We start from the raw sequence: 9,815 nt of genomic DNA on the forward strand, positions 1-9,815 counted from the left end.
CACCCGGGTGGATTTTAGAAACAATTTACCTATTTTAATTGGTCCTGGACTTGTTGGTTCAGCAGACTCTTCAAATGTGCTGTAAAATTCTAAAGTCATGTGATTGTTGTCTTACATTTTTAATGAACACAAAGCAGCTACCGTAAGATGTGCACACTTTTTAAAAGCATATCTACTGTATATCCAGTAAAAAAAGAAAAAAAAAACCGTATTGTTTCTTCTTGCATAGACTGTTGTAAACAACAACCCATGATGATGAAGTATAAAATTGAACAGGAGACTCTGCAGTTTTAACTTGAACATCGCCGCCATCTTGTGGCGTACTCCCGTATCACGCAGAGGCTTTCATCTCCCGCAAGTGTCTGATCTTCATGTTAACTATTAACATTGCTGGTTCACATTGGCTGCTAGGTATCATGTCAGTTTCTGCAAAATGACAAACAAAAAATTAAACCGAAACAGCCTAAAGGGAACATAAAGGAGCAGGGCCCGGGGATTTTCAAATTTCAATTTGGGGGCTTCAGGGTTCACTCTGAACATGTTATTAAACTAGAAGTGCACATTTAAAATGCCATAACAACAGTTTCAGCTCATTAAAACTACAAAGTCTTTCTAAGTTTTGGTTCATGGACTATAACTTTCTACTACAACGCCGACTGCACTCACTGCGTTGCATGCGCTCCATTACTGTATATTAATGGTGCCACGGGGAATGAATTACAGAATGCTAAGAGAGTCAAGACAGAAGATTTAACTGCAGTTAATTGATGGCCCTAATTTAAATATATAAACCCCAACTGTAAAAGTTATGGATGCATTTTTTTAAATATTTTATTGAATTACTTCCTGGTAACCTCACAGAGTTTTCCAGCAAAGAGGCTAATTGTATTTGAATACAGATAATTAAAAGAGGTTCCCTGGGGCTCACCTCGTTAAAGCAATTCTGTTAATATGTACGACTATTCCTTGGTTATGTGCAAGGTTTAAAACTCGCTATTGTGTCTTCCTCATAGGTTTTCTTAACTAATATAAAGAAGTTAAAATTGAATAAAATTGCAAGCAAGCAAACCGTTAAAAAAGTGAAAATGTTACCTGCAGGAAGAATGATGTGCTTTTTTTTTCTTTTTAAAGTTATTTATCTTTTAAACAGGCTGTTAGACCCATAGCCTAATCCAGCTACTGCACGCCTCTCACAACACGCTGTCTGTCAGCATAATACAAAAATCATTTTTTTCTTACATTAATCAACTTGAACAGAGCTGTCTAATCTGTTTGGTTGAACGAGCCACGCTGAAGACAACTAGGCAAAAAATAAAAACACCAATACAAATCGATATGGCATTATTCCGCTTGACACATGTCCATCATAAAATAAAATCGCTGACTGGCATTAACGTTTGAGAATAGCCCTTAACGGTCCACAGTGTAATGCTAAATGGTTTCTGATTGCTAAATACAAAAATATAAAGGAGTAAAGGGGCTTACAGTAAGGGTCAATCAAAATTATCATCAGATACAGCAAGCGTACACAGCATGCTCTTTTTCAAGACCCATCAATGCACGTCAAAAAAAAAAAAAAAAAGCGAGCTGCCCTGTACAGTTATTTTTTTTATTTATTTGAGAACGGGGTCTCCCCCTCCGCCCCTGTGTTATTTGATGTCTGTTTATTATTTGCTGTATAAATGACGGCGAAAGTCGTGGTTATTGTTTTTGTATTTATGTATTTATATATGACCGGGGAAGCGCCGAGTTGTTTTTGTGTGAGTGTGTTCTGGCAGAGGAAAGGTAGTAGCTTGTCCTCTGCTAGGAATAATTAATAATAAAAAATAAAATAAAAAAAAAAAAAAAAACACCTCGTGCAGAAGGGGTCCATCTCCTGAGTTAATTAAGTGATTAATTTGTTGCTAATCGGGAGATGGTCACCTGTATAAAAAGCCTGCAGCTCTCCATGTTCGAGGTGGGGTGTGCGAGAGCGAGAATGAAAATTAAAATAACTAAGGATCGGGGAAGGTAGTTGCTTAGCCTGACCTTAGCGTTTATTTTGTGTTCAAGATTTATTTATTTATTTTCGCTCTATGAGGTGTCTTTTTGTTAAAACCTTTTATTTATTTATTGTGTTGAAAATAAAACGACGCAAGCGCTATTCAGGTAATCCTGGGATACTCTAAATTTTCTGTTTAAAAAATGCATTGTATGAAGTGAAAAGCTGTTGTGCCTGTTAGTTACTGTGTATACCTAATTTAAATGTGCGTCTTACTTACAGATACAAATCAAACAAACTATATAAAAGTATTTAAAAAAAAAAAAAAAAAAATGTTAATTGAGGTCCTAAACAAGAGTGAACCTGGAATAAGCAGTGAACCAGCGAAGTCTTGGTGGAATTATCTAAAAGCCACTGAGGTTTTTATTGATTTCTTTGGGGAGGTCTCACTGCTACTAGTACAGTATCTCAAACAGCTTGTATACACTATTATTGTACTTGTATGAAGGCATTGTGCACATGTTTGCATACTGGGGTAATACAGTATAACAAACACAATTTTTGACTGATTCCTTTCATTAGAAAGGAACTTGATAGGGCCAAGAAATGTTTTAAACATACTGTGAGACAACTTAGGTTATGCTTATAAAGTTTTATTGATTTATGCTGCTACATGTACCATTTACTGTGCCTTATCAGATGTGATGAAGCTTTAAGTGGGGACAAACCACCCATGGAGAAGTTCACGCTTAACTGATACAGTAAAATACGGTAATCAGACCTCTGAAGTACTAGAGGGCCATCCTCAAAGACCTGGGTATGCCTGCTGCCACCAGAGCATCACCCTGGAACATGTTTAGGCATATTGAGAAACAGTTTATTCATATCTCTGGGAATGAATTCCAAGATATCCACCAATCCAGATGTGATAAAACTTGGTAAGGACATTCTTTGGATAAACTCACATGTTTGTTTTTGTGAAATAGTTTTATTGTTAATTACAAGCCTCAAAGATCATCTAGCCAATCAGTTTCATCTGTTATTTCAGTGGTAAATGTCTGTTAAGCTTAGAATGGAAAGTAACTGCTTGTGGCAGACTATTTTCATTTTCTGTTTTGTTAGTCTTGGTAAGTTCTAGTCATCCTCAAGCTGCATGCACTTAGGCTCAAGCTATGAACATCTTGATGGATCTGTGAGGGGTGAAGAGACATCTTGAATCAATTTATTTTCCAAAGTTTCATTTTGTTTGTTTTTTTTGTTTCTCGAGCACAAAAGCAGGCAAGACAAGCTTCATAGTCTACTTTGCTTTCCAGGAAAGTATAATTGTAGCTGTGGCCAGCTCCACTCATGACACTAAGTGACAGGTAACAGCATATGAGTTTTCATGAAATAGAATCAGATATTGTACCTTGAATTCCCATTGTTCTACTGTGAGGCATTCCCCCAGGTCAATGCTATGAACCCCGTAGACACAGTATCTCATATAGGTCCTAACAGGAATAATTAGAGAAACTGCACTCTGAAGATCCAAACTCAACCACACAGCAGTTCAGCCAAACAAAACTGCAAAATGGCTGCTTGCATATTTGAGTAAGCAGTTTAAGGCACATTCTTTAATGATTCAGAAGTGATATGAACATGAGTAATTTTACTAGCTGAAGGACATGCAGTACTGTGCAAATGCAAAGCGTTTTAGCATGGTTTTTGTATAGGAATGACTGTGTCTTAGTGGTTTTGATCACTATATGCTCTTGATTCTTGTATCAGTGATTCTTATGTGCACTGTATTTTAATCTAATACGTACTTTATAAATCAACAGCAGCTGTTTATAACCTAACATTCGAAGACCTGCAGACCAGGATTCTTGCTACCCTGTGGTGAAGGTGGAAAAGTAGCATTGTATGTCGCTTGCTTCAGTGATTGTTGAACTGTGTTTTCCTCCACAGGTTCTATTGACCGGACTCCTTGATGTGACAGCCAGCAGGAAGAGCGTGCAGACCCCAGAGGAGCTCCATCAGAAGCGCCAAAAAAAGGCAGGTGGCAGCGGGCAAAACTGTCAACAAACACTAACGGAAGTAGGCAGAGCACAAGAAAAAATGAGATCTGTTGGTTCATCTTTATTCCCATTGTAATAAAATGTCTGTATTGAGGAAGCTCTTTGTCAGAGCGCACAGTAATTGAAGATGATTAAAAGTAGTAGGCTGAAACATTTGTATTTATTATTCATTCATATGTAAGATGCCAAGGTAAGATTATTGCTAGGTTAAGACAGAGCAGGTTCCACTCCAGACCTTGTCTACTTCATGACACTATCATGCCAATACACAACAATCTATAAACAGCAAATTTACCACAGGGCATATTCAGAAAATAACACTTAACACTTTCACACTCAATAACATGACAGAAAGGCTATCTAAGGATAACTAACTAAATACTCTTGGTTTCTATAGAAAAGTGTAAATGGGCACAGTATATTTGATTAGTGTACACTTGCTGTTTTGAGTGGAATTATTTTTCCCAGATCCGAGGAGTGGTCTGCAGTTACGTGGCGTTATCTTTCCTAGACCAGGTTTGTAGTGTTAGCTGAAATCAACACCCAAGCCTGTGCTGTACAGAGTGGTTCTTGGGCAGTCTGTTTACAGGACCGGTTTTAACCAGTGAAGCCGTGTTCCTTGTGTGCTTACTCAGGCTGGCGTGGTTGAACTCGTGCGGGTACCGCTCTCTGTGTGTCTCCTCCGAGGAGAGGGGCGATGATGTCCATGTGGACCTGGACTCCACTGACTCCTCCCTAGGCTGCCCAGGAAGACGCCATCATAGTGCACTGCATAAGTACTGCAGGGGCATCTCTATGGGGCTCTTTGTTTGTTATCATTAATATATTTGAATATACTAGGAGTGCAGGTTTGGGTCCTGTCTGTGCTAAGTTGGCAGTCAGCTAGGATGCCTCAGGGAAGTGTCATGTTGTCTCTGACACTCCTGTGGGTTGGCGATAAAATGAACAGACCACTTTACCTCAGCGCTCTACAGTGAACCCGACTGGTGAGCTCAAAGCGGACACTTGCAGGGCCGACCTTTGTCCTCCAGGGGCTGGTAGTTAACTGACATCCGCTGTGGAGCTCCTGGGTACAAAGAGGTGAATGACTTAGCAGTGGGATTGGAGGACTTGCATTGACTGACAGTTCAGCTGTTTGTTGCAGATGGGTAACATAACTTTCTAAATTGTAGTGTTTGAGTTATGGGTGACAGTTCCCATTCTGCTTCTGATTTATTGTCTTAATCTGTCGGATGACTCTGGTTGCTGGGGGAGAGGAGGTTTGTTCATGGCTCTGGAGAGCTGATCAGACCAGCCCAGGTAACAGTATGAGCTGGCTGGAAAGATGAAAGGTAACAGTGTCATTGCTAATGTGTTCCTAGTGTTTATCTAACAGACCCCACCCCCAATAGAGAATCTAATGTTAACTATGGCACATTAAATGAAACCATGACTGGAGGCTAGTTTAGTCTGGATTCCCAGTTTTGCAAGCTGAGTAACCAAATAACATCCTTATCTCTATAGACTTGGGACTTAGAAATGTGCTGATGTTTCCAATCGATGACAAAGAACCCAGACATGATGGGCAAGACCTGGTGAGTATTTAGCAAAGGGTTTAGATTCAGTGTCTACAGAATAATGCAAAGTTAGAAAAACTTGCTGTAGCTATAAATGGAGAGACAGAGAAATAAACAGTGAAGTTTTTTTTTTCTGCAGTAAAAACATCCATGTAAGGGACACAGATTCCCTAGTGAGATGAGTTAATGCAGAGAGAGAGAGGGGGGGGTTGGGTTAAGTGCAGTTTTATTTCATGAATGACCATGGCCGAGTTACAGACGGTCTTGTTTCCTGCCATCCTCAGGAGTGAAATAAATGCTGCTCTCCATAAACTACTTTCCTTTTATTTAGGGACACGGCATACTTTGAAACGGTGCCATAAAAAAAACAAAAAAAACAATGGTTGATCTGTATTGCTAGAACTGAAAAGCAGCTTCTGAACAAAGAGCCACAGCAGTCAGGACACAGTATGCAACAGTATTCGAGTCCAATGTACTGTTTTTTTTTTTTTTTTTGGTAGTTTGCCTTGACAGTGACTCGGCAAAGAGATTGATCAAACAATGTATCTGGCATAAAGCTCCTGGCATTGGAAGAGGTGCTGAAAAAGATTTGTACTGTGGCCAAGAAAGAAAGGTAGGGTTTGGAATTTAGAAATCCAAACAAATCTAGACAGACAATTTATATTGTATGAATGTATTTGCTGTTGACATGGGGTGGGGTAGGGTATTATAATAAAAAATAATATAAATCTTGATCAGATGTTCTTTTCTCTGTGGAAGCAGATACAATTCTGCACAGGTACAGTATGGAGGCAGAAGTAATTTTCCTGCTGAGCACCTAACATTAAGGGATTCATTCCATGGCAGGCAGGTGACTTGATATATAAATGGAAGTAAAAATGATGTCGCAATATGTTGAATACTATTGCATCATGTAAGAATAAATCGTGGATTTGAATGTAAACAATAAATTGTTGACATGCCGTCAAACCTATAAAAACCTCAGTTGTTTTGAGAAAGATACGTGCAGCATGTTTTCGTTCAATTGGATTTAAAGCTCGGGTTACTTGGGATAAAAAGCTTGCCTGCAGAACTTTCAAAGCATGTGTTTTTGCATGCAAAACAATTGACAATGCTTGAAACTAAGTTGTTTATTGTGTTTGTTCACAGAATTAAATCTAATGTACATTTGTTAACTTTAGCTAGTTAAGCTGTCAAATTAGCCAGTGTAAACCAAAACCTAAAAAGTCAACAGTTTGTGGTTGCGTTGTTTTCTTAAATAATGCTGTATTTATTTTATTAATTCTTATTTCAATGGAACGGAGTTGTACAGTTTGTCCAGTACTGAATGCTGTAATTGATTCATTCACTGCAGTTCTTTTTATAAGGACATTTACCTAAATACATTTGTAAATACTGTAAGCATGTGAGTTCTGTTACTTATTTGCATGTTAATGGCTCATGTACACCCGTGGTTAACTCGACACCTTGGTTAAGTCAACACTAAATGGCACACCCTGTGTGTGTATATCACAGTGGCTTTACCATGAGTGGGTTTTCTTGCCGCTTTGACCTTGGGTGTGGTTTTGGATTGCACAGCACCTTGTACTATATGTTTTGGTAGTATTAAATCGATTGATATGCCAAGATGGTACAACAGGGTGTGTGTTGTGGAAAATTGACTGAGGCAAAGCCGAATGCATTTCATTACATTTTTGAAGAACTGAATAAAAAATACATTTACCAAAATTTGTTGCATACACACTACAGTTCTTACAGATGCTTTTGCTTCCTGGAACATTGGTAACAACTGTTGCTTCCATAATACATGGAACCACACTTCTCTAAACAAAATTCACAATGTGAGCAGGATCATGCACATCCTCTGCAAATGTAACCTCTTCCAAACTACAACTGAATGCAGAGCACATATCAGTCAGATGGTAGTTGCCACGATTGCATTTTCCCCTAAAAATTGTGGAGGTTTAAGTGTTTCCTTCCAGCGTGTTGGGTGTTTCAGAACAGTACACCCAGAATGTACCTGATACTTCTTTTTTTTTTTTTTTTTTTTTTTTTTTTTTTTTTTTTTTTCCCAGAATGGTGTCCTCAGAGGAACTCTTGATGGTATTTTAAGAATGCCTGGTTCCCCATCCCAGAGAAATGCTTTAACTGCATTTTGTACTCATCTTGTGACTTACTATCCAAAAGCTTTAGAATGTGATTCTGATGTACAGTAATGCCACTGCCTTTACCAGCATGCTTTGACACCCAGAACCTCACATCGTTTAGAATGATTCCAGCAGTTCACAACTACTAGTCTTGGAATTGTTGCCTGAATTGCATTCCCTATACTTGCCTCACGGGCAGCGCATATTACAATGCGTTCACTTGTTAATTCTGGTATTAACATGCAAATTCTTTTGAAGAACTGCTGATGTGTAAATTCAGTAGATAAAGTAAATTAAAGCAGAAATATAAGTCTCCTAGAATGTAGTGTCATATGAAAGCATTAGAGGCACTTTAGATGATAATACAATAATTGACTAACTGTGCTGTCATTTATGACAAACCTGCTGTTACAACCAAATCAGGCACCAACATATAATCCAATATGAAGTCACATGTGTACACTGTAATTTCATGAATTACATAGGGCTTATCTAGACTAAATCTAGTTTTGGCTCATAGAGCTTTTGTTTAGTTGTGAACCTGTTCCAGTTCATGGGGCATTGTGACTGGCAAATGAACTGCGTTGGTAATTGATTCCTTTATCAAGTCTTGATAGATGGCTACAGGTGGCTTTATTTTCTGGTCTGCCATTTTTCCAACAATCCAGGACATGTTCTGATATTTTCTTTCAATGTTCTTCTGATTTCCATGTGGCTCGCTACAGAAAGTGCATCTTCTTCAGCATTGAATGCTCTTCATGCTTGGTGTAGCTCTTCCAAATAAGACTTATTTGATGACATCATTTAAGCTTCATTAATTTACTAGAAAATAAACTATATGAATAAATCTAATTTCTAGATATGACACGCAATAAAAACAAATATTTAAAGAACAGTTAATAAATTAAAAAAACTTATGTATTGGTTAACAACTTTACGCCACTTCCTTGTCTTATCTGAATGCTGTAATTTGAACATCTCCACCTAGTGGTTATTTTAAGTAACACAAATCCTAGAAAAACATCAACATTCAGTTTGATATTAAAAGTAACCGTTCAAATTATATATTACTTCAAAGATGGATGAATAAAAATACCCTGACAGTAATACACTGCACATAATTAAGCTATAGCATAATAATAATAAAGCCTAGGAAAACTGAAAAAGTCTATTGTCTATGGACAAAATGAACATATAGGGAGGTAGTTTGATTGGCATTTCCCATTTCAAGAATTATTCCCCAGAACAAAACTATTGCAGTTTAATAGGGGATACTTAGTCCTATCAAAATGAGATGTAATTGTTTTAGGGACTTGTTTTTATATACTGGGACAAAAGTCTCTGAACACTTATAGGTGTAATTCAATAAACTTTGTTTTTATACCAATGTTGTGTAATTTAGATAGTCTTCTGCCAAAAAAAAATATATTGTTTAAAGGAGTCATAATATTAAAAGAAAATATGAAGACAAGATTTTGTTATAATAAAAATACAAATTTTTGTTCCGGTTCAGAGAGGGGTCAGCCTAAGGGACAATACTGGTGGCTGTGGAATTTCATTAACCAAAATGAGGAACCTTATGAGAAAAGAGAAGCCCTGCCAATTGAAGTTGCTGGGCTTTTCAAAAACAATGAACCCCAATATGCGAGTAATGATACATAAAAACGGAAATCAACTCAAATGTAATTTGATGCTGTTTGTTTTCAAAGTCGCAAACAGACACCTGAAGGGCTAGCATTTGTCCTCTAAGGGCCAGTAACTGACCGACAACAACTCTCAAGCTGCTATCTCCTCAGCTGTTGGGGGAATTGCTGTGGTGTAGTACAGGACTGTTTGTAAGGGTATGACTGTGGCTAGCACTACCCTCCGCCAAGAAAAGCTGTGAAATTGAAAGTTTTAGGGTGAACATGTCCCTACAGAAAACATGTGTTGCGTTGTTGACCGTACAACAGTCATTTTTCATTCAAAGCACTGATGTAGGGTGGTGCGGGTGATTTTCTGATAATTATGTTATGCATGTTCTTTGGCTCTCATCTGGTTTGCAGGTTTATCTTTTATATATTTAAATTTGGCT

The sequence above is a fragment of the Polyodon spathula genome, chromosome 15 (assembly GCF_017654505.1).
Source record: "Polyodon spathula isolate WHYD16114869_AA chromosome 15, ASM1765450v1, whole genome shotgun sequence".
NCBI classification, from domain to species: Eukaryota; Metazoa; Chordata; class Actinopteri; order Acipenseriformes; family Polyodontidae; genus Polyodon; species Polyodon spathula.